Below are 27,415 nucleotides of genomic sequence, written 5' to 3'. Positions count from 1 at the left end.
GCCACCCTGGTACCTGAGATCGGCGACAACAAACCAGCGCCTGCGCAGCGAACAAGAAGTACGGGTAACACACCTAATTATTAACTATTGGTCATACGTGACCTTGAAGGCGACCACTCACCGCTAAGCTCCACCTTTCACAAGCGCCACTGGATAATTACCTAATTAGCGACACCCCTTTCGCTAATTACCTTGTGACTAATTGGCCCGTTGTAAGATACGCATTAGTGGTTACTTTGCTGTGCATTATTCCCTGGTACAATGTCCGCAACACAGTTAAATAAGTCGTTATCTGACAGTAACATAAATGAAGCAGGTATTGAAAGTACACCACCGAATTTTAATTCCATGCGAAATAGTAGGGTCAATAAAAGGTGCAGAGTAGAAAGAGAACAGGAAATGCATACTTCACCCGCTGAACCTTCGGATTTTTCTCAATTTAAATTATACATGAAAGAATTGTTCGCGTCATTTACGAAGACTCAGCAACAAGAACTTAGAGAAATTAATAACAATCTCAAGGAAATGCAATTAACTAACAGTAACATAGAAACATCAATCACGCGTTTGTTTGCTCAACAAGAAGAGTTTCAGAAGAAGATAGAATCACTAGAGGTACAGACTAAGAAAGATAGGGAGTATATTAATATCCTAGAAGATAAAATAGAGGATCTGCAAAGGACAACTCGGAAGACATGTATTGAAATTAAAAATGTGCCAAAGAACGGAAACGAAAATAGAGACGACTTAATTAATATGGTATTGTGTCTCTCAAAATCTGTAAATTTTAATATGAGCCAGCAAGACATAAAAGATATTTACAGAATCCAGAGTAGAAAGTCTGGGGTAAATAACACCCACTCTACCGATGACCTTTACAGAAATAGTGGCTTATTGAGCGTTAGAAAATTATACATTTTGCATATCACCCTACGTATGCACAAAACACTACCATTTAGTCCAGGTAAACTAAAGAAGAGACGTAAAGATATTGTAGCATACGCCCCACGCGTGCACACAGTTTCTGCTCAACGTCAATATACTACACAGGCTGCCTACATCTATAATAAACTGAATCAGAAATTAAATATATATCCGATGTTATTATATAATTGTAAGAATACCGTAACTGGGTGGTTGAAAACTATCACATATGAAGAAACAGAATTAATTTTGACGAGAATCAGATAAACACACACACACACACACACACACACACACACACACACGCACGCACGCGCACACACACACACACACACACACACACAAACACACAAACACACACACACACACACACATGCACGCACTCACACGCACGCACGCAAAGACCGTGCGTTATTATTTGTTTAATTTAGTTAGTTTTTAATTCAAAAATAAATAAATAGAAAAATAATATATTTTGTAACTAAGTTTGTCAAGTCATATTTCAGTTGTTTTGGTCCAAACATTGTAATCTATAATTTAAGGGAAGTTGCGAGGTTGCTCCATCACAAGTATTATTTAACTTACTGGGGCTACCTCAATTTTACATGTATGTTAATGTTTGTGATTCAATAAAATACTTTTTTTTTTTTTTTTTTTTTTTAATACCGATACAAACTAAAAGTTTACATACTGCTAACGCCTAATCGACTTTAATATATTAAAAAAGAGATTAACTAAAATCATCAACTATTCTCTCCAAAGTAATCTAAACACCTGTAGTGTTGTTAATCTAATCCATTTACGAACATCTATATAACTGTAATGCTTAGACATAGCCTTTGTTGGAACTTAACCCCAGCCTAACAATCAGTCTTGATTGCTTTGCCGATTATTTCCGAGTTTGGTCAATCTTGATCGATAAACCATTACGATACATTAGTAGTAATTGTGACGCGTCGTAGGTTAGACACAAAATATTAACATACTACTGAAGTGACTGCTACGATTAGGACGAGTTTGACGCGTTGCTACGGCTCTACGCGCTTTGATGCGCAGTTGTTCTTACCATGATTGCGTAGCGAATTGAGAAGCTTTATCTGTGGCCTATACTTTCTGATCGCCACCTCTCTCTCGCTCTATCTAGTAGAAATACTGTTGGCAACAATTAAACGCTAGTCGTCGTCGTTTCATTATTCATTTTACATTTTCACCCTCCGTCGTACCAACTGGAGATTATATAATATGTGTATTGTCTAATCATAACAGTTATAAATAAATAATATTTTTTTTGGTTAGATAACGAAAGAAATAGTAGTAATTTACTAATATTTTGTCTCGGGACTTAGTTTTGATTGCAGGATTGCATGTAACTAATAAACTAAAGATGTAATTAAAATAATTGCCACTTCAAATAAGTTCTGAATGCAGTTTTGAACAATACTTTGAAACTAAAATCTGAAGCACTGTTAAAAGTTTTATAGGTATTGTTAAAAGTTTGTTTAGTTCGTGCTTTAGCAATATACCAAATTAAGGATCATTGGATATTTTTGGAAAATGTGACAAGTATTTTCTTGGTCAATGCTAGTATATTTTTTTTATAGAACAGGGGGCAAACGGGCAGGAGGCTCACCTGATGTTAAGTGATACCGCCGCCCATGGAAAAAAAAATGAAATGCATATCTAGCATCACATTATGTATAAGATTCAGATTCGATTCTTACTGAGTGTGTATATAACAATGTGTATGTCAAAAACTTCGTAGTAGTAGTAGTAGTAAGATCGCGAGATCTTACTACTACTTATACTGATTTGTTTAGTTTTAACATAAACTCTATGTTCTTTCTTTTTTCAAAGATTACAAACGTGATTTGTATTTTAAATTGGATATGTAATATTTCACAATAATAGTGTATTTAGTTTTGTTAAAATATTAAAAATGATAAATATTAAAAGATGAGGAAACTGTTTTCTGCGAGGTATGTATTTAACGAAAGGCTTCTCAGGATAAACGTGATAAGCCTTAGCTTATCACACGGTTTAAATTCACGTTTGGATTTAGCGTTCTTATTTTTTGGTAGTATATGCATAACGTTTTATAGCCAAAATATAAGCGAAGTGAAGGTAGTTCTTTGTTATTTAACCGGCAGGAATTTTTATTCGTCAATCGTTAGTTGAAACAAACAGTAGTACCTAATAGTAATAGCCTTTATTTCCAAAACTTAATAACAATAGATGATAAGTTTGATTGATTTTGAAATTGAGAAAAAAATACAGTATAACATTTAGGAATAATCATTTGCTTGTTAGGTTTTGGTTTGTCCACCGTTGGCCTCCTTCATCCGGTTTCACTCGCATCTGTCGTGGGCCAGGCGCGGCCAGGTGACCCCGGTGACGGCGGTGATTTCATCCGCCATCATTTCATCCATTGGGGGGCGGCGCGGGCGACCCTGAGGCCAGCGCGCGTCGTGCGGGTACCAGTGTAGCACTCTCTCGCTCCAACGGTTGTCGCAGTTTCTTGCTGTGTGCCCCGCCCAACGCCATTTCAGGCGGCACAGCAATTTAGCCGCGTCTATTATTTTTGTTTTATTTCGTATTGTTGAAGTTGAAACAAACAATTATAGTTAAATCAGTTGACCACTTACCAGAGACCATCACTAGGTGATCTCTAAACACCTAGTGATGTGTGTGTTGTGTTCTTTTTTACCGATGAATAAATAATATAATGAACCCATGTATTTTCAAGTACCTATAAATACTATACATATATACCTATAAATGTGTATTTGTTATTAATCTTTGTTATATAATACATGTACAATGTACATATATGTAACTTAACTTACCTTTCGACATAACTTAGTTTGGTATAATGTTTGCATAAACTATATACCTATATGATTTTACCTGTCGCTACATCGGATATATTATAATATTATTAGATCAATATATATATCAATATGAGCCCAGTAAACATATTCAAATGACATAAAGAAGCGCAGTTAAAGGTCTGTCTTCTTTCATAAGGTTTTACCTGAGTTCAATTATTTCCGACCGTAGTTAAAATCTTGTTAAGCTGCATACTTATCTGCCAAATTTATTCTTCGCCTAGCGATAACACGGTTGTAATAGATGTAAAAATGAGAGGGCACTTGACACGAATCCCGAAAACCCTGAATTCCCTTTGTATGCTTCGTTACACAGTTTTGTATTGTTCCTTGATAACTCCGTGGTATTTGTCTTCTTATTTATAGGACGCGTCTAAAATATATACTTATTATTTTATGTTATACCAATATACATAAAAATGGAAGTTAACTCATACATTTGAAAGTTGATAAAAACTTGATTTCATTGTCTATTTTTGTACATCGATTATGGTGTACGTTCGATCTTTCGAAACAAAAATAAGACTTATTTAGTTAGTGATTCCAAAAATAATTTTCATTTCTTATTCTACAAAAAAAGGCGTTCCCAGGCGGTCACCCATCCAAGTACCCGACGTTGCTTACTTCGGTGATCGGACGAGAACAACTTTCCGTCTTAATTTTTTCCGCCTAGCCCCCTTTCGCAATGCGCGATAAGGAACTTTGTTCCAGAAAATACTTTCTAAAACAAAAGCAACTATGTATGTATAACAACTAAATATTGAGTCGTCTCGGCCTAGTAGCTTCCGTGTGCGAATCTCAGCACTTTGTAAATTCAATCCCTGATTGTGCACCAGGACTTAATATGTGTACATTGAACATTCGCTCGAAAGTTGAAGGAAAACATCGAGAGGAATTTGAAAGGACAAAGGTTTTACTTAGACCAAAAAAGTCGACAGCGTGTGTCAGTCACAGGACGATAACCTACTTGCCTATTAGATTATTGATAAATCATAATGAAACAGATACAGAAATCCAGCCTGATCCTCTGGGTCTGGGCCTAAAAAGGCAGTTAGGCAACTGATTTATTGTTTTTAGGTGAACATGATACCTAATTCTCATGTAAAGCTATCAAAGCGTTTCTTTAAAAATAATGTCAATGTTTGAACGAAGTTGTAACTTGCGGTCATATTAGGACTTTTATACACGGGTATATATATACACGGATAATTATTATACAAACACATTATTTGAAACCACAATGTCAGGCACAGATGGAACCCTTTGCTCGAACAATAATTGATAAGCTGGTTGTACTCGTCGAATGGTTATGATAGTGTACAGATTTTCAGATAAATTACGAGTACTTCGGTTGCACTCTAGTAAACATTACAGTTTTTAACACGTTCTCGCTATAAACAATCCAATAATATCGTATGAATATAAAATGAATAATTACTAATTAAACTCAAAAAGGCATAATTCGACACAACGTTGGAGTTATAATTTTATTACCGTAATGTCCCTGCAATTATTTTTTTTACCTAGCCCAATCAACTAACATTATCAGACCTATTTATCAGTTTCTTATTCGTATTGAACGAAATAGCAGCACATATATAGGCATTATTTATCAACCCGTACTCACAATTGTTCATTAGAAGTTACTTTTATGAAGCTGAAAACGTCTAGCGCTTGCCAACGATATTTAAAATCAGCATCTACTAATCGAGAATTTAAGCAACTAATTAATAATTATTTAAGCTTAGATATTATCGAACTACTATTTAAACAATAAATCTTACTTAATGCATGTCTTCTTCTATATATAGAGTTGTATATTCTGCGTTATTCAGCTTGATATAAATCGATATTACAACACCGATTCATAGAATATTCTGGAGCACCCATATTTTTAGAAGATAAGTACTCATAGTTCAACTTCTAGTTACTTCCAGTCGGAGGCTTATAAAATTATTCGTGTAACATTACAAAGTAATTGCCTCAGGTGGTAATTCTAGTCTAACGCACCTACGTGGATTGTCAGTTAAGCTTTTTGGCATGTGACTCATGACTATGAAGATACATTGATGAAACCTAGTGTAATAACCGGCGCATACATTGTTTATCTTTCATACAATTTACTATCATGTAACCACAGATTCACTACACTACTTAAAGATCGAAGATACTATTTGCCTACATTCCTGTAGTTTATTCAATTATAATTTTGTTATAGGGAAAAAGGCTAGGGTGTTTTGTATCTGACACTGATTCCAAGATATGCCACGTAATTATAAGTTAAAATTTGATATTACATATACAAGTACAAAGCACAAACAAAACAAGTGTTGATAAGATCATAGAAATAAAAGTCCATTGGTCCTTAGGTATAGCTTAGTTCCAAAATCTTGGTTTGAACCAGGCCTTATGATGTATATAATTAAATTATTATCTAAGAGACGGGCAATGACACTAGTCATCTAAAAATAAGGTGTATGACCCAAATAACCTGTCTTGAGTTATATCAAAATGAAATTCACGAAATTTTCCATACTTTTCCAATAAAATGAGTTATCCAATATTTCTGAGATTGTTAAACCCTATTAATACGAAGAATACAATAATTTGTAGATTAAGTAAAGATTTCTTAGATTTGTTTGAAATGTTTTTTTAAATTTTGTTTGTCGTATATTTTCATACGAATAGCATTTGTATAAATGAAAAATAAAGAGAAAACTAACACATTCATAATTGGTACGAAAGTTTTGAAATAATCTAAAAAATTGAGGTTATTGATTTGATCAAAAGTTTCTTTTTATCCAAGTGATGTTAAAGTATAAAAATCATGTACCATATGAACTATAATAATTACTATCTACAGACTTTGCTAGCTAAGCAGATAGACGCGTAAGTTTCAACGCTAAAATCGTTAAATATATTTATATTAGTATAAGTATATAATTTTTATAACCAACCGTATAAATATGTATAAATGATACAGTTTAACACAATTTGGAATTAATGGAATACAGTCAAAAGTACGAATATCTGCTTGTTATGTGGTCCCCACTATATTATTAATATTTCTATTTACTATTTCTTTAACCATCTGTTTACGATATAATTTAAGATTTATTAGTTTGTTCGACGTAATTTATCCTTATTCTTAAAAGACAAAACCCAAACCTTTTTAAACATCTGTTAACGATAAGTTAAGATTTATTAGTTGTTCCATGTAATGTGTCCCTATTTTTAAACGACAATACTCAAACCTTTTAAGTGTCAAGTTACAATTTCTTTTAACCATCTGTTTACGATAAATTAAGATTAATTAGTTGTTCCACTTAATGTATCCCTACTCCTAAACGCCAAGACCAAAACCTTTAAGTATCAAGCCCCGATCCTTTGAAAGACACTTCCATTCCATATTCCTATTTGAACACTAGTTTTGTAAGCATAATTTTAAATAAAGTTTTTATTAGTTTAAAAACAAGTTTTTGTCACTGCCTCATAACAAATTTGGCGCAGTCGGTAGGATCTACTTGTGTAGCAAGACGAAAAAAAACGTACAAAGGACAAGCATCGCCTAGTACGGTAGCCTTAGGCTTTTAATAGTTTTCGCCGATACTATGCTCTTGTGGTTCGTGTTACTGTGGTAAGTGGCATTTTACTTGTGGCTCATTCTTTTTCCTACTTTTCTATATTTTGTGTGTTATATATCCTATCCTATATTACTATATTTTTTTTTTTACACTATTCATATCTACTAACAACTACACACGCATTCTACATTTTTAATCATCATCATGTCAGTAAATACCAAAAACATAATGAAGGCATCACCAGTCAATATAACGACACTTATAAATCTAATTCCTTTATTCGACACAAACAATCATGACGAAATATACGGTTACATTCGGTCCTGCGATACTGTGTTTAAATTGTCATCTCCGTCCGAAAGGGAGACTTTGTTAATTTGTGCTCTAAATAATATTAAAGGCGTCGCGGCCTCAGAAGTTCGGTGTAAAACGTATGAAACGTGGGATGAACTAAAGATATTTCTTATTGAAAGATTCGCGAATACTAAGACAATTCAACATTTAAATTTAGAACTGCAATCCATTTTTCAGAGACCCGATGAGTCCTTAACGCAATTTTATCATAGGGTAGATCTTTGTCGTTGCAAAATTTTAGAGAAACTACATTCAGAAATTAGTGATTCGACATTAGACGGACGTGTAGCGACTACCGAGGAAACCGCCTTAAGTATATTTCTCAACGGTCTCTCTACAGACATGGGTATAATGCTCAGAACAAAAGGTTTCAATACTTTGAGAGAAGCAGGTCGTTTCGCAATGCAGGAAGACCAAATTAGGGCTATGAACAAAGCTAGGCAATCATTATTTAGGCCAGTTCCAACACCTAGGCCAGCAATAAGGAGTAGTTCTTATCATAATAATTATCAATTTATTCGAGACCCAAATATTCCATTTAAGCCTCCTAACCCTAGATTTTCTTCAATTACATGTGCGTATTGTAAAAATATCGGGCATACAATAAACGAATGTCGCAAGAGGGCATACAACGAAAAAAATAAACAGCGCGCTATCCCTGCACCAATCCTAAATTTAAACTTACAAGCGACCGACAACCAAAGTCGAGTGTTACAAAGCACTGTGCCTGCATCCTTGTATAATAAACCAGCCTATCGGAGGCAATGCAAAGAAGCTTGCACACCGACAGATTTTGAAGCTAGCTTTATACAGACCTACAAACAGGGTAGCCAGTCCCAAACCTTAGGTCTCAATACAAACTCTACTATTTCTTATAAGCCCACTGTATCTTTGAATCTCACTGAATCTACTATATCTAATAAGAACGATGTATCTCCAAAACCCTCTGAATCTAAGCATCTCATCACATCTTCTAACCCCACTGTATCTCAAAATAACTCTGAATCTTATAAGCCCGCTGTATCTCAAACTACTACTAAATCGCATTCAAAATACCATTCTATGGAAAATAAACGAAAGGCGAATTTGAAAAACAAGAATATTCAATCTTTTTCTATTTCCGCTTTAAATGCTCCTCCTCCAGAAAATGTGCTACATGCTACATTCCACATAAATGATAAACCTGTGACTCAAACCCCTAGGCCCCCAGTTTTTAACACAAATACTATTGACTTAACTTGTGACAAAAGTACTGATAAGAACGAAATCGATTCTCACGACGACTATTTACAATTAACCTACCAACACTTTACAGATGTTCAGAGAACTTCAGATTTTAGTTTCGAAATTTCAAATCTACATATTTCACAAGATAAGCTGTTAGACGAACGACATAAAGACATATTTATTCCTATATCTTGTGACATTTCCCATAAGAACAACCTTTTCAACGAAGCTATTTCAATGTGTTCTCAAATGGAACCACTTTTAAAAAGGTCTAAATCACTCTACGAAACTGACTTATTGATTTCTAATAAAGAACAAAACATCTACTTTAATTATTCTCGACACTTATATTTCGACCCTTGGGATTCTGAAAGTTATTTTAAGTCACTTCTTAGCTGTTTACAGAAAAACGATTTGAAATCACTATACGTACCTGACTTAAAAGATGACACAACTTGTAAATTAAAAGGCAATGAACAATTACAAATTACATCTTATTTAGCAGACATTTATAATTGTAAGATTACTATCTGTGAAAACAAAGTGAAGACTCCTAATAACTAATGGAAGAAACTAAATAGTTCATGCAAATCGTTTAAGACCGTTGCACGAATCATGAATCATTTAGAATAATTCCCATTATTAGATTTATTTTTATTATATTTTACAAACCAATTTTAACTCTATTTCAGTTTACAAATTGCTATAGCATTTCTCATTTTTATATACGACAGAGAGGAGAATACTCATCCTAATTATATATATTCGTTTTATACACTAATGAATAATCCTTATTTTAGTTTTATCATATACGTCTCATAATGGAAAAATATTTTACATTGTATTATACAAAATTTATATAAGAATTATAAAGAGATAAGACAAATAGGTTTAATTTTAATTCTTAAGAAGTCGTAGCCTAATTCTTGAATATTTTTATGAATAATTTCTATATCAGATTTTATAAAGTAGTTATTTCCATATTTAAGGTGTTGTCACCAGACGTAAAAGATGCCGAATACTATTATGAATGTATTTCTCTTAGAAAAGCAACAAATTTCTACGAATGATATTTTAAAACAATAACCTTAAATTAATTAATTACTTAAATTAATAATTAAAACAATACTATTTTAAAAATTTCATACGATGAACATATAATGAACGAAAATTAATGGAAATTAATTCCTATATTATATTCCAAGGATACTTTACTCTTTAATTTTAGTGTATTTATTACAAATCTCGACTGTTTTAATACACTACAATAATTTTAGAAATCGTCACGTCTCTAGAAAAACAAATCGATAATATTGTTGAAAGCATTTTATTCAGCAGTTCATCCTTCGTCTTATTTTTAGTAAGTCTTTACAAATAATTATTAGCATCAAGTCACCTAAAACATCAGGTAATCTAGTAGTAACCGTGATTTTTCAAAACATCAATAAAATTCTAAACTCTGCTACAATTACATCATACATTTACATGAACAAAATTATATATATTAAATTTTCCTTTAGTCATAAATAACATATTTACTTTATACACTTTAATTTCAATTCCTATAATACATCTTCCTTTTATTCCACAATCCTACCTGAGCACATGTATCTTGCCATGAGCAAAACAGTCAACGATACCTGACGACGAACTCCGTGGACAAGTGTAAAGAACACTCTTCAAACCTTCATGTATGCAGTAAGGTCACAGTCTACAATTCTAACGCACGACCTATCTGTGAAGTTTCCATCTTGTTGACGAATTCTAAAGACATACCTCAAAATTGCGCGGTATCCACATTCTCCGCGTACTTCAACACATTTCATTAATAGAAAAATAACAAATGGATTTTCATACTTTCGAAGAAATTACATATGCTATAGAATGCAACAGAAAAACCACACATGGCGAAATATTTGGACACGGAATAATTCTGCTACAACCTACATGCAAATTTAATACATCAATGGTTACACTCATCGCTGAAGACTCGGAATCGAAGAACATAAGTCCCCATTGTTACTGTCGACGTGGAATATACCTGCATCGAAGGGACTCCAGATTTGTATAATCCAGAACTCGTACTTATCCAAATCAACGATTTCTTTAGACTCTCTCAATTAAAGACGAGATCAAATATCACTCTAAAATACTAAATCAAGATAAATATATAATTCAAGAACATCCATATACTTTCACTCTAACGAGTTTATTATTTGGCTCAATCCTTCTTATGTATACTCTTTACAAGTTTTACCCAAGAAGAAACTCTCACAAACAAGGATGCATTCAAATATTTAATAATTGTTTCGACCAATCCCGAAGACGGCAACAAATTGAAATCCCGATGTCTGCATTCAACACGACGACGACGACGACGGTTTCTATCAGCTCGAACGACGCAGAAGAAAACACCCAACCAAATTCCTCAAAAAGTTCACGCCAACAGGCGCAACCTTTATTTTAAGGGGGGAGGTGTTATGTGGTCCCCACTATATTATTAATATTTCTATTTACTATTTCTTTAACCATCTGTTTACGATATAATTTAAGATTTATTAGTTTGTTCGACGTAATTTATCCTTATTCTTAAAAGACAAAACCCAAACCTTTTTAAACATCTGTTAACGATAAGTTAAGATTTATTAGTTGTTCCATGTAATGTGTCCCTATTTTTAAACGACAATACTCAAACCTTTTAAGTGTCAAGTTACAATTTCTTTTAACCATCTGTTTACGATAAATTAAGATTAATTAGTTGTTCCACTTAATGTATCCCTACTCCTAAACGCCAAGACCAAAACCTTTAAGTATCAAGCCCCGATCCTTTGAAAGACACTTCCATTCCATATTCCTATTTGAACACTAGTTTTGTAAGCATAATTTTAAATAAAGTTTTTATTAGTTTAAAAACAAGTTTTTGTCACTGCCTCATAACATGCTTTAATTTATGGCGTGTTCCCCATAAAGTCATAAACATAGAGTCATTAACGTCTCGTTCATTGGTATCAATTTCGGTAGGGTCTGATTTAACGCGGGGACTGAGTTATACTCGGGTATTGGGGTGGTTATATTAATGCTCTTAATTAGTAACAGGTTAAGATGTGATTATTCTAAATGTTTAAATTAATCATTTATTTAAAAATAAAATGAGTGTGTTATAAATATTCTTTTACGATTGAATCTACTTTAAAACTAACCTACTTACTCATATAAAATTTAGGACAAAATTTACTAAAATTACTTACTAGTTATTTTATTTACTAACACAATAATAGAAGATTTTTGTTTTTCCATTGAAGTAAATAAATTATTATCATTATTATAGAAATATCACCGCACACTAAGAATAAAAGAATAATTAGGAATCGTCTTACATGATATAAGATGATACCGTCTTATACTTACTTGTGTCACACACACTCATGCAATCAATACACTGTGTTTTCAGTTTTTAAGTTAATGTACATTAAAAACTGTACGAAACTGCGTTCAGTTTTGAGGTAGGGCTCGACTGGAAAATATCACTTATCAATGTCATGATCTTTGGCAGCGCTTAATTGTTTATAAAACGTACGATTTGTATTATCTCTGTCGAATAACACAAAAACAATTATTTGCGTTACAATTTGTAATATAGCCGTCCAGTGTAATAATATGATAAGATCCATCAGAACTTATATTACGAGCTCTAAAAAATATCGAATTTCCCGAATGTTCGTTATTTTTGTAATCACTCACTCTTATTTAGTTTCGGTAATTCGAGGTTCTGAATTTTTGTCACGACCTTTGTTTAAATTCGCTGGAAAACCCTAATTAGCTTTGGCCTTTGGCTTTTAATCTTTTTGGCAATCTTTTTCAACGTTTATATTTTGATGAAATTAGTGTGGAGTTGACTTATTTTTATTAGTTGACAGTGACGAGAACAACACTATTTAAGGTTGTTGGCCTTTATATCTATATATATATATATATATATATATATATAATTTATATATATATAATATAATTTCATGATTTTTTATAGATCTAGATAAAGTTTTCTAAACACACTAATACTATAAATGTATCATGGAATATTTAAATAATAAAATGTAAAACTTTAAGTTTTACATACAAATTAAAAGTTTTCGTGACAATAATACTTTCTACTAATAAAACCCTGTATGCGTCTTGGCCACTGCATAACATCCAATTCTTGGCCAATTTTTGTTGCATAGACTGTCTGACACATGTTGTAGATTTTTGGATTATGGACGGCAACACTCGCTGTCTTAGAAGCGCACATAGATATGAAACTCCATTGGTGCAGGGATCGCACCTGCTGAAACCACTACGTCAATACTAATTCAGCCCCAATACTTTCATTTTGAAGTATTATTTTTGAACTAAAAGCTAAGCCAGTAACCAACTAAATGATAAATATACGTGAGAATTACTTGAATTCAAACGCAATTACAAAACCTACACGGTCCATCATCACTCGCGCTAACATGTTTGTAAGTTATTTTGAGTACTGGTAAATTTCAAAACAATGATAATTTAATGTTTAAATTCAAATAATAATAATAAATCTTCTATTTGTGTGTTGTGTTGTAATGGATCTCCTCTTAACGGCTAAAACAACTTTTAAGTCTTAACGTTTTTTGTTTTATTGTTTCGAAAATAGTTTAGCTATATTTTTTTAAAGTTGAAATTTTTTATTTGAGGTGTTCTTGTATTAAAAACATATTCTTGTATTTAAACGTTATATAAAACGTCTTAGAGTGTTAAATTATAAAAGCGGCGAGGCATTAAAAATTAAATCATGCAGTAAGTTTTACGTCCAATTGCTCGTTTGTTAAATTTACTGAGCAAATACAGCTGTTTACCTAGTTAAGAAGCCTTATTCAGGTTGCGATCAAGCAATGATAATATCGCAGCCTCTTTAACATCGTTTCCTGTTCATTTTTCAGTTCAAGCTTTCTTAATAAATTATTAAGATTAAAATTTAAAATTATTAGAATTTTTCCTTGTTACGTAATAATGTAATTTCTTACATTAGACTAATAAAGATGGGTAACACTGAATGTTTAACACTGGCCATTAAGAAACATTCCTAATAAAAAAAAATATATTTTAGAACTCTTTGGTAACGTAGCAATTACAATGATGATATGCGCGCAGTGCGGTGCGACACATACATGCACTGACCTCACTAAGAGAGTGACCTTTCAGCAGTTCTTGTTGTGATGATGTAGTTGAGTCAAGTTCGAAAATTATTACACGAACATTTAGGTGACAGGAAGCTTTGTACCAGATGGATTCACCATACTTTAACCGACGACCAGAAGACACCTTGGACTGGTGTCGCCAAATGTCAGATAAGTTCAACGGTGACTCAAATGTTGTATTTGAAATCGTCACAGGCGATGAAAGCTGGATATATTGCTACGAACCCAAAACAAACAAACAGTCCCGACCTGGCGCACTGCGACTTTCATTTATTCCCAAGAACTAAATATATAATTGTAAGTATTCGCTTTACGAGCCCTGAAAATGCGATGAAAGCGTATGAAAATGTCATAGAAGAGACCTCTATGGAAGAATGGGCCCACTGCTTTTCTCAGTGCTTTCATCAAATGCGAAGATGTGTATAGTGGAACGGAGACTACTTCGAGAAACAATAAAAGTATTGGCAACTTTCTACATTAAGCCGTTTTTCATTTTCTAAACATTTTCAGTGTTACTAGGTACTACTAATAATTAAAGTTTAAAAAAAAGATTCAATAATTCTATTAATTTGAACTGTCGTATCGTGTACCTTCTTTTAATCAACGAGAATAAGTTCCCAAGCCTTTTGCCAAACTCTGGTGAATGTACCAGGGTTGCCATGTATAAAGTAGGCAATGCGCCAAAATGTTGCTATCTGATCTAAATTGCAAGCTTTAATGTTCCACCTTTCAATTGTAATGGGTGCATTAATGTTTTTTTGGGTAATTTATGCAAATTTATTGCTCTGAACGGAAACTATATACTGCATGGGGACTTTTCGGAAATGAATTCTTAGCTACATTCTATTGAGATATTATTGGACATATTTGACAAGGAAACTCTTGTACATTAGTTTTGACAGATAATTAATTAGTGATTGATGTTTGTATAGCTATATAAAATTGGGAACCTAACAGGTTCTAAACAATTATAATTTATCTATATAATATAGGATATCTGTGTTCAATAACTCTAACATTGTTTAGATGACAATGTTATACTTATTAAATTAGACTTATAAGCACTAGATATTGTATAATATAAGCTTTCAGAACAACCTTCCAACCTAAATAGTTTATTTCAGACTTAAAATTGCAACATCAGCAACATAATATAAAATTGGTTACGAAATACAACACCGAAGTATTTCCGAATCAATTCGACTTAGGGTCCTTCAAGAAAAGAGCGTACAAATTCTTAAAAGGCCGGCAACGCACTCGCGAGCCCTCTCACTCACTGGTATCACTTAACATCAGGTGAGCCTCCTGCCCGTTTTCCCCTATATAAATTCCTAGAGCCCCTATATAAAGTCGATAAAAAAAACACACGAAATATTAACCGCATGGCGTCGGTTGTTCCAAATTACAAATTAACTACATAATGCTGTTAACCAGCTCCTTGTGGAGGTGATTCCAAATTCACGAGTTAAGGTGCTTCAAGAAGACGTCAAAAATTATTATCTCGACAATAGCCAAGTCTATAAAACTTAACAAAGTGGTTTTTTATTAAAATTTTTGTTACGTATTTTTCCATGTAACATTGTCAAAAGTTGAGTTAATGACCTCCAAGATAATTAAGATAATACAATAATGAAACCACTGTTTGCAAAGAAATTAGGAATTTCAAGTAATTGCAGACAAAACACGAAATCTTCCGCCATCAAACTTGGAGCTCATTAACAAGCTTTGAATTATTATTAAAATTCAACTAGAGCCTTTGAAGCTTTTTAAGCTTGGGGAAGAGAAAATTTTTCATCTAGAAATATTTGTTCGTATATTTTAAGGATATATTCACTGTATTACTAATTAATTATAGATTAAAATGTCAAAATAACACCGTGTACATTACTTTCCCTTTGTTTTGTTCAGGTGGGTTTTTCTTACAATACATAAATAATAATAAGAAAAAATATACGTTCTAATATAAATTGCGTATCTAAAAAATACTACATCTCATTATTGATGATGGTGATAACATAGAAACTACAAAGAAGCAAGAAAAAAATACATAAGCAAAAAAAATCGGAAATTTAAACTAAACCGAAATAAAACTTAAACCTAATTAATAATCATAATAAACAGAAATGTGATCAAGATTATATATATAACTTTATATGACATATTTTCGTTTATATATATATTATATATGAAAGTCCAAAATATACCTTTCAAAATTAAATTCAAAGTTGTTATCAACTATTTGTTTTACTTAATTAACCTCTAAACTACTTTTGAGGTGATCTGAGGTCGCTAGAACCTTCCTGAACCTTCATGAGGAAAGCTGGTACTAGTGACGGTCTACAATCCACCAACCAACAGCGCAATCATGACAGCACAAATTTATTATTTACAGTACATATAAGAGTTAACTGAAAGATATCTCTTATTATCAAACTGCCTGTTTTCTTTCCATCAATTGAATTCCTCCAGCTAGGTTAGATTATTGCTTTATTTTATTTGTAATTTAAATAAGACCAATGAATTAAACACATTCATGTATCTACCCACTTTTTTTTATGACATGGAATCTTGAAACGATTCACGGCTTTTATCAGCACCACGAAGCTATTATGGCTATTTTTTCCCTAATAAGTTACAACCACAAACAGTGTATTATAACACCATCCATCATACTTGAATAATGGTCACAACCTATTTTAAGAGCCGCATTAAACGTAAATCAACGTCAAATATTGGGCATATAATAAATCAGTCGCTTAACAAGCTAAATATCATTAGAGATTTTTTATTTTATGTCTTAGGGTCACAAACGTACTGTCCTGCTATTTTGTAGTGGCCATCGTAATGATCACGTGGCAAGCGAGAACGTGGCTGTCGAAACCTCATTCAGTGTGAATCTTAAATGTATCAAAAATTCAGTTAGAAATTCTTATTTCAAAATTGTCAGCCAGTGACAACGTAACCGGCGAAAAAGTAGACAGTTGTAGGTCAGCGGGAATGGTTTCAAAATTAGAACCGGACAAGTTTTCTCTATGAGTTGAATTGTTTGGATGTTGGCGTGTTAATGGTAGTAAAAAACTCCAATAATACGCCTGTAGCATGGCGTAGACATCAGTCAGCAAATGATACAGGGAACAGTGTTATATTATGTATACTTACGCATTAAAAAAATCTTTCGTAAACTAAACAAAATACAAGTATTCAAAGAAACCACCTTGATAACTATATTTATTTAAATGTAAACTATAAAATTTGTTTCAGGGCCATTCAAAGGCCTGAGTAGATTTTATAAGTAGTTCTTTCGGCTAGCCTCGTAACAACTCATAGACGTTAGTTTATATATAGAGACTTCAAATCAATGATGGCCTAGCCTATAATTGTTCTTAAAACCTTTAATTACAAGATGCTTATTTTCATCGGGAAGGGTTGGGAGTTAGACGTAATTGTAATGTCATTGTTAAAAATATTATCTTTGCTACAGTGGTAAAGTATGAGTGACGAAAAATAACATTTCAGTAGCATATAAATCAATGTTAAAATATGGACTTTGCATCATAATATTAGTATGGATCCGAGCCTTAATTAAGTACAGTCAGCGGTAAAAGTTATCGGAGAACTTTTCTCGTTGAGTGTACGATGTCCGTGACTGAGAATTTCATTCTAACAGGGATGGGGAAGGTTATTTATCAAATATCGATATTCCGTGAGTAAATTTTTATTATAGATTATTTGAATGACATATATTTTTGACATATAAACTACAATTATTACATTAGCTTTGATTGATTGTTCGTATAGAAACTGTATTAAACTGGTTTCTGTGAAAGCATCAATAACAGACTAATTCGTATTTGGAACACACATATAAAGGTTAATATCTTATCACTCTTTATTTCAGCAATCGATGCCATTATTTAGGAATGATGCTGATTCGGAAAAAAATGCTTTGTAACAATACTTGATATTATTTGTAGAAAAATTATGAATAATAATATTACTGTTAATATATTAATATTGTCGTGGTCCTCCTATAAAAAAATCCATAAAATAAATCATAGTCAGGAAGCCTGCATGCTTACAAAGGCGACGGCGTGTTTTGTTTTGTTTTTCTAATGTTGGCTGTCCTGTGCCTGTAGGCACGAAACAGATATGAAAATGTTGGGCCTAGACCTATAAGTTATAGCGCTACTGGAAATATTATAATTATAGCCAGTCATTTTTTACGAACAATGTACATATTGTGTTTCGTCATTACTTTGTTATTACAAAGCTTGAGAAACGAAACGAAACGGAAAGTTTTCTATTATTATTTCAAAGCTATCGCCAACCCTAACGAATCAGGCGCTATTAGTGTCGACACACGTATATCATAATCGATTTTTTATATTGCCCTCGAAGACTTACAAGCATACCATTGTCACTTTGATTTGAAGTTATTCAGCGGCGTTGTGCATATCATCATATATGTATAATGACGAAAATAATAACTGAAGTATTAAAAATAGTGAATTTGATGTACGGATCGGATATATATCTATATAATTTCCGATATCAATATCAATCCGTTACACTGAACTTATATTACTCTTATTTCTATTAGTTCGTGAGGTTTGAAAGAAAACTACTTTTCCGCTGCGGCAGCGACCCAAAGTTCTTGCACTCGGAAAATCAGAACGCCTTTCCCAATCACACATTTGTGTCTGTCAAGTTAGTAGAGCACTTACTAGCAGATAACAACATATTGTGGTTCTGGCAGCACACACAATAGTTCCTAATAGTTTTATATATAAAAGAGTTTTTTACATTGAAGAGTATTTACTCTTTCTAATTTTCTGTTAAATAACAGAAATTTTTTTAAAGTGTAAAAACTTAAAAAAGCAGAATTTTCTGTAAGATTTCGAAAATAAGCTGGGTATCGCTGGGATAGAAATATTCATATTTTAGGATATTTCTACAAACTAAATATTCAAAAATGACTACAAGTTGACTTATCGACATTTCACTGAATGAGCTACAAAGAAAGGTCGCCTTTAATAATAAATTCGATAAAATCATCACACAATAAAACCCGATAATTTTCCCTCGAAGCTAAAAATACAACCTAAACAACACGACACAAAGTTTTCATTGAAACGTATAACTTACATGTTTAGTTAGCGTGACATAAAAAGAGGGGTTCTTGTTGGCATTTTTTTAATTCTCATCGATTTGATTTTAAATATCCAATACAAACATTCAGTTTAACTCCAGGCAGAGTACCAATCAACTTCTGCAACTACAAATTAGAATAGAATAAAAGGCAGTTGTGCTACAACTTTGTCTTTTTTCTCAGCTTTGTGTGTCCGTTTCGTGTTGTTTTTTCTAATAGGCAAGGTCAGTTTCTATTCTTGACACACGACGTCGACTTTTGCGTCAAACGACGGGATCGCGATGTTTTCCTTTACCGTACGAGCGAGTGTTAAGTGCGCACTTCTACCTTCAGCCACTGTCATCACGATTTCAGTGATGAGAGTGGCTCGCCCTAGCCAAGGCCAGCAATGTTCAGGTCGGATGTATATGGGGACGAGGAACGAAATAGTAGATAGCGATGTTTATTTACATAATTGTGACTATAATAAAGTAAATAGCGTGGCCTATAAAGATCTGTAGAGAATATATAATATAAATTTGTATATTTTTATTCAAAAGCTGTATATTATTGTCTCCATAAATGATATTTTTTGTATACATATTTAGACATACTAAATAATAAAAGTGATGCCTTATTAAAGCTTGCAACGTATTAAAACAATGCGATCACAGCATCAATTTGGATATAACTGGTCGTATAAACCAAATATGTCATTTTCTGATAAAGCTGTGGAGGAAATGTATTGTTGTCGAATATAATATTATTATTTTGTTTGTAATTTGATTTAATTTTGTTAAAAACAACTATTTAACGAAGTCTAAGCATCTGAATATTGCTAACTAAATTTCCGGACGAGAAATCTAATTATTAAATGTAGTTGTTATGTCCCTTTGCGAAAAAATCAACTACGTTTTTTTTTAATTTTTTATACAAATAGAAGCTCTCTGTAAAAAGTAATTTGTTTCGCCATACAAAAATGTTGTTAAAAACTACAGACCTATGCCTAGTTTTTATCCTAAACCTCTGACTCACCGTGAGTTTAATTGAGGTTAATGCGTCTGTGGTGATTAAATCTATTCTAGCATTTACTTTTATAGTAAATCAACGAGTTACCTTATTTAACGAAGAATTTCTCTATCTTAAAGCACAGAACAAATTAAACAGTTGTTCAAATTACAGTAATCAAAAGGCAATTTGAGATGGATTTTAGGGAAGTTATGTATTTTACAAGACAAACATGAGCTAAAGCATGCGTTGTATAAGTACGACGTAAAAGAATGGTAACCATGGGAAGCAATATTAAATCTTCAAAAATAAAGCCGTTCATGTCGAATGCTCGAGTCGAAGCTTTGAGACTCCAAGTGGGTAATTAGCACAATGTTAAATCTATGATATGATAAAAAGACATGTATAAGAATTTAAAAACTACCTGATCCGCAAAAAATGCGGTTAAAAGTTGTGATGTATTTCTTAAACTACCGCTATCCACTGTTACTGTATTTTTTATTGATTAATTACGATTTTGCTAGTGTTATAAAATAATTGCTCATTATTATAAGACGTATTACGAAATCTATTAAGAGTAGATACTATAAAATTTAGCGTTTAAGTTATGGAAGAGGCAAGATAGATTATTTGAAAATGGAAATATAGAAATTTTAATTTACAAAAGAATATTATTCATAATACATAATAATACATACATTAATATTTTGAGAAGACAAGAAAAGGAGTCTCAGCTTTCTCTAATAACAACTTAAATAATTTTCTGCTAAACTATAACAGTTTTCCTGTAGTTCTTGTTTTACAGAGAGATATCTTTTCCATATAAAATTTCCACCATTCATGTATTGAATTGGTTTTGATAGGTTTTACATTTGACGACCCTTGCACTTTGAACAGACAGTGGAACGGCACGTACTAACAGTTTTAACTATAGATACTAATGTTTGTACGGCGGCTCGCTTTATTTCGATTCTGTGATTTGATTTTATGGTCACCCTATGTCGTTGTTATCATGTACAGGGTTGCTATTTCACGGCACTGTTAATTTAAAATAGTCGATTTTATTTGCTTTCAGAGTCACTTATTATAGGCGTAGCACCAATGGTATCCTAAATATGTTGTTTACAAAGAAAGTTGGTATGCTGTCTATAGACAGAAGATTTTATGTTTTGTTTACTAACTAATAATAACATAGCAACTCAGACCAAATTGTTACTAACTGTGAAACTGTATACATAATCTGAATTAAAGAAATTATTAATCTATTGTCTCCACTTTTACGAACCATTTCTTTTTTTTCTATAGAACAAGGGGCAAACGGGCAGTAGGCTCACCTGACGTTAAGTTATACCGCCGCCCATGGACACTCTCAATGCCAGAGGGCTCGCGAGTGAATTGTCGGCCTTTTAAGAATTGGTACGCTCTTTTCTTGAAGGACCCTAAGTCGAATTGGTTCGGAAATACTTCAATGGGTCAAGTCAACCATTTCGTTTGCGTGTTAAAATATTTATGTCCTACTGTCGGGTTTAAACTGTGTTGGGATTTCGTTCCTTATGACTCATTAACCTTCACGTGTTTTACTTTTCGCAAAACACAATGTGGCTAAATTGAGATAAACGGTTTTAAGTTAAAAAGGTAGCCTTACTTGAACTAAAGCCCAAGGTAATACAATTACTTAATTATTAATGTAGGTCTACCACCTAAATACTTAATGTTACACAAGATAAATTTAAATTTAATTACATTTATTTTCTAAGTTAAGTTGTTAACAATTACAACATCGAACACAAAAATAAGTGAGACAAAAAATATCACTTGCGGATACTACTTTGAATAAAGTGATAAACAACGTCAAATTATTTTATTATTATTAATTGACTATTCATTACTTAAGATGTCATGTGGAACATGGTATAAAGGTAACAAACGTTATTAGTTATTAATCGGGCATGTATAAAGAAAAATTTATTACATATATAAGATTAAAAGGACCTTGGGTGTACTTAACCAATAGGCTAAAACTATTCTACTGCAGGCTCTATTTATAAATTTCTAAACTAGATTAACTTAAGATAACTTTATTAGTATGAGCCTAAGACCTCTGCGCATTTGCCCTTCGTAAAAAAATCGATAGAAAAGAAAAACTCGAGATAAAAATAGCGTATTGGGGTCGTTGAAAATAGAATTTCAAAAAAATACCGCGCTCAAAGTTAATGGTTACTTCCGAAAAAAGTCCCCGAGGGTACTAAAAGACATTTAAAAGGCACAATTGATTAATGTCTGAACAATATTCAGAAATGAAATTCACATTTATATTTTTTGTGACGACTTCGATCCATAGAGGGAAATCTGTATGGGAAACGAGTCAGTCATTTTTCATACAAAATCACTGCAAGGTTTTGAATTTGACACAAATATGTCCAGTTTGTAGAGGATTATTATTATGCTTGATATTTTAAAGATTAATTTTTGATATCCATTATTAAAATTTAATTAAACATTGCAAGTTCAATTTTTTCCCGGGTCAAAAACCGTCTAGTTTATGCTAGCTTTAATTAATAATTATTACATTAAACTGTCAATTCATATTTGTAATATAAAAATATACGTTTTTAAAATATATATTTTTTTATCCCAATGTATCATTATACATTGGGATAAAAAAGAAATAAATATATACACATATAAAAACGCTACTCAGAAATATTTATCTCTGTTTAAAACAATTTTAGAATCACTAAGCGCAACTATTTAAAATACAATTTTTCCATAACCTTCAGGTTCAGAGTATCAATCATGGATACATGAAATAAACATATATCTACTATAAAGGAGAAGTATTGATAAAATTTGGGGTGTGAATAGATTGCTGTATCTATTTAGTTATTATTTGATTCTTTAATAATAAGCCTCAGCCTTCGTCGACCGATACACGTAGTCGACCTTTAGGTGCTTTGCACTCAGGATGAGAATCGCAAGCATTACGCTAACATTACTCTAGTTGGACGAAGTAACAGACAATATCAACACTACATAGTATAAAACAAAGTCGCTTTCTCTGTCCCTATGTCCCTTTGTATGCTTAAATCTTTGAAACTACGCTACGGATTTTGATGCGGTTTTTTTAATAGATAGAGTGATTCCAGAGGAAGGTTCATATGTATAATAACATCCATTAAATAGTGGAGAAGTACTGTTATTTTTGAGGTTTCTAATGTGATGTCGTAAATAATTACATTTTTCCCGCTTACATTGCAAACGCAGGCTAAACAGGTCTACAGAAAAGTCCGTAATGGTATATGTCTATATGGTTTATGTCGCGTATATTATCGGAGCTTTCCAGCATAATAAATAAGAATACATAAAAACCTACCCCTAATGGGCATGGAATATGCAGACTATTAAAATATGGAAAGTCACGTCGAGACACGTTTTACGTCATCATCGATACTTGTTGCCGCTCATAATGATGGGCAATATTCAAGGCAAGGGTTATCACTCCGAAGGGAGAATTCCTGGTTGTAGAACATATGAAAGTGACCGGCCAAGGAACCAAGGAACTGTTTAGACTAGCACAAATTACCGGGCAATTTAAATTATTAACAGCCAACCTTTAGCAATAAAGCACCTGAAGAAGAAGAATGGTGTGAACAGACACATTTCTGCCTCTCTTTTAACTATTTATATTTGTTTTATGGTTAATTAGGTGATCAGCCTTCACATCCGGGTTTAGAACGCACGATCTCAAGTTTGATACTCCCTTGCTAAACTAACTCTTCCCCTACAGACTACAAATAATTATTATAACTCTAATGTATATATTAATTAGTTTTCATTTAACACAGGACTAGACACTCTTTTTATATATGTACATATATATATATAAAAAGAGTGTCTACTTAGAGTGTATATATGTTACAGTTAAAACTTTATCATAAGAATCTGTAAAGGTACTCTCCAAACATGCCCATAATATAAAGTATATTATAAAAATATGAAGTTATAAGTTTCGAAATCTTAGACTGCAAAATATTTGACATTGCAGTTGAACTATACATGAATTAAGTGTCAACGTAACAGGTTTAGTCACATAATAAGACCAGGCCATCTACAAATATTTAAATACCTGAAGATGGGGCAGCTCATATTCTTATTTATGAAAATAACGCTAGTTTTAAAGTTCATATGCAATCCATGGACCAGTGAATGAAATAATTATTTTAAGTGTTCAACAATAATGTTCAAGCTTTATTTCTAAAATTACACTTAATAGTTTATATTTAGCAAAATCCTGTTTAAATCAGATGTAGTAAAGTAACTTTATTATAACTTTATTTTTCTTTACTGTTACTATTATTAATAATTACATTAAAATCATACTATTAAGTTTATTAAAATTAGACTACATCAAAGTATATTTTAGCCTTACCAAAAATCACCACGTCACTCTAAAATATATAATCACTAACACCACACTTCACTACACTGAAACTTCGAATTGTTTACGTATTCGGAAAATCGCCGGAAAAGCGCCTTCCCCAGTCTAAGACAATCTCGGTACTGGCCACGAATACTTCACGCATGCGCCATTCATTCACAATTTCACTATAACTCAGTGAATGATTTACACTTATTGATAAGGAATTCCGCTTTGGTTATAATTAGCCATAGTTGCAACTGATCTAGTGTCTAATAACTTATTATATATAAGCGATATGTAGATACTTTAATAACTAGATTATTCGTAAGTTTAGTTAGAGTCACTAATAGAATTGGTTTTGTATTGAAGATTAAATAAAATATTTATTATGTTCTCGACGTATTATGAGATTTTCAGTTAAATCAAGGTTTTATCAAGACTGAAGAGCTGAATAATTATTGTTTAAGCAAAGTGTGTATCAACGGCCATTGCGGGGTACTTTATTCAAATTGAATCAAGCCGATATTTTGATTTTGTTTATGCTGAATCCGTATAAGAGCTATGGCTGATTGGAATCGAATATCACTTAGCTTTATACGGATGTCAAACGTGGGCGTACACCAGCTATGGAAATAGACTTAAGTAAACTAAGAACAGACAAGATTTATAGGAAATAGACAAGACATTTAAAATTTATTAAAGAATTGATTTAACTATTATGTTTTAGTGGCTTATCATATCTAACTTAAGTCAATAAAACACTTTGTACTTACCTATTTTCTGCTTGTCTGTATCTTCTTGTCTTCTACTGCTTTACTGCGTATGATGGATTTTTTGTTAGAAAATGGGGATTTGTAATATTTTAAGCATTATCGCTTGCTTCGCCAATTTGCGCTCTCATTTCCTTAAATACCTACGTGTGAGCTTATATAGTAAAAGCTTTTCTTGATTTGCGAAAGTGCCCTTATATATTTTCTAGTTTCTATTGTTGAAGGGTGGTGAAGGATGATTTTGATTTAGTTATTGTTTCTACAGCCGAAAGTCTGTACGTATTTTGTATCATCTTTATCGTTTTGGATAGCAACATTTTAATACATTTGAATCTGCTAAAAAACTTATATAAAAGCTAAAAACCCAAGACGAATCGAATGCATAGTGGCTCTTAACTAAATTAAATCATGGTATCATTCGTAGAGGTCATGTTTTGTTTACAAGCCGGTTACTAATCCCTACTCTGTGACATTAGCACGTGTTATTCGAACTCCCTTTAACACAAACCGAGGCGTGCCAAAACCCTGACATTCACCTTGACTCCGCCGACTGCCAAACTATTCGATTAGGCTAATGGCTACACGATATTTTAAGAAATTATTCATAAGTATAATGAAGAGCAGTCTAACTGTGGTGTCTGGCAGATTGACCAGTGCTGTGGAACAGTCTGCTCCTCAGCATAATGCGTATCATTTTTATTCATTATTGTTATTTTGTGTGTGAGGCCATAAACAACCCAGGTAGGCAATTTAAAAGGTGGGCCGACGAAATCGTGGAAATGGCTGGAAATACCTGGACGAGATTGATATACAATAAAGACAAATGGAGGGAAATAGAGGAAGCCTTTACCCGTGGGCACATAGAATCAATTATCGTAGATTAACAAAAACAATAATGTATATATTTTGTATTCTGATATAAAGCTATAAATAAATAAGTAATTTTGTGTATTTCTGTTTGTGTGTTTTGTTAGTAATAATTGTTATGTCTATGTCTTACATATATACTCAATGGCTCATGAAACAGTTACTTTAATATAAATAATTTATATGCAGCAACAAAAGCTTGTTTTACTCTTTTAATCTTGGGTGTATGTTAGGGACGGGTTGCATGCTTAAAGTTATAACCTAACTTTAAGTTCAGGTAGTTAACCCCTACCCACCTTAAATTAGTCTGTTTTCAAATGACAATTTAAAATAAACTTACATTGTTGGAAGTACTTATAGAAGATAGTTTGTGATTTTTACGAACTTTTTAATATTTTAAATGGATTTTAATGGTTTATATAAATTTAATTGGTCCTTGTCCTACGTGTTCTGTTTTTAAAAGATAATATACAAATGAACATCACTTGTTTTCGCTAATAGATTTGCTTTAGTATATGGATTTGTTTCGCCTCGAGACTTCAAAGTTTATCTCTGAGGTCGTAGATTCGAATCCTGGCTAACCAACAATGGAATCTAAGTCTTACTAACTTATTGACTTTTTGGCTATGACTTATAGTCTGTGACTTATTGTCATTTAACACTCGATCTTAAAGGAAAATGTCCTGTGGAAACTGGAATGCCTTAGAATCAAAAAAGTAATAACTTGTGTTAGGCACAGGCTCACCACCTTATAAGTAAAACCCAAAACAAATACCAAAGCCCAGACCGAAAAAGGTTGCAGGGCTAATGTTTTTGTAAAATTATTACAATTAAGTTTTTCATATAATTACCACCAAAATATACAATAATTTTCCACCCCTACTTTTATGAATCTCTTCATATTTTTTTATAGCCTATATAGATCCTATTTATAACCTTTCCACTGACCCTCACAGCCAGTTCGACTCCCAAAACACCAATAAAACTTTCACGCGACTCGAATGCCATAAAAAAACAGTGCGCGAGGCCGATATT

General features: G+C 32.5%; 1 protein-coding gene across 1 annotated transcript in view; it reads right to left on the bottom strand.

Annotated features, from left to right (window-relative positions):
- LOC110994140 (octopamine receptor Oamb) overlaps positions 1 to 24,865 on the bottom strand; it is a 69,938-nt gene extending 45,073 nt beyond the window's left edge. Inside the window, exon 1 of the mRNA XM_022260651.2 lies at positions 24,753 to 24,865. The gene's annotated coding sequence lies outside the window, so the exon portion shown is untranslated. The remainder of the gene's footprint in view (positions 1 to 24,752) is intronic.
- Between the last annotated feature and the right edge of the window lie 2,550 nt (positions 24,866 to 27,415).

The sequence above is a fragment of the Pieris rapae genome, chromosome 11 (genome assembly GCF_905147795.1).
Source record: "Pieris rapae chromosome 11, ilPieRapa1.1, whole genome shotgun sequence".
Taxonomy (NCBI): Eukaryota; Metazoa; Arthropoda; class Insecta; order Lepidoptera; family Pieridae; genus Pieris; species Pieris rapae.
The sequence above is the reverse complement of the archived record's forward strand: the minus strand, read 5'-3'. Positions and strand labels throughout refer to the sequence as shown.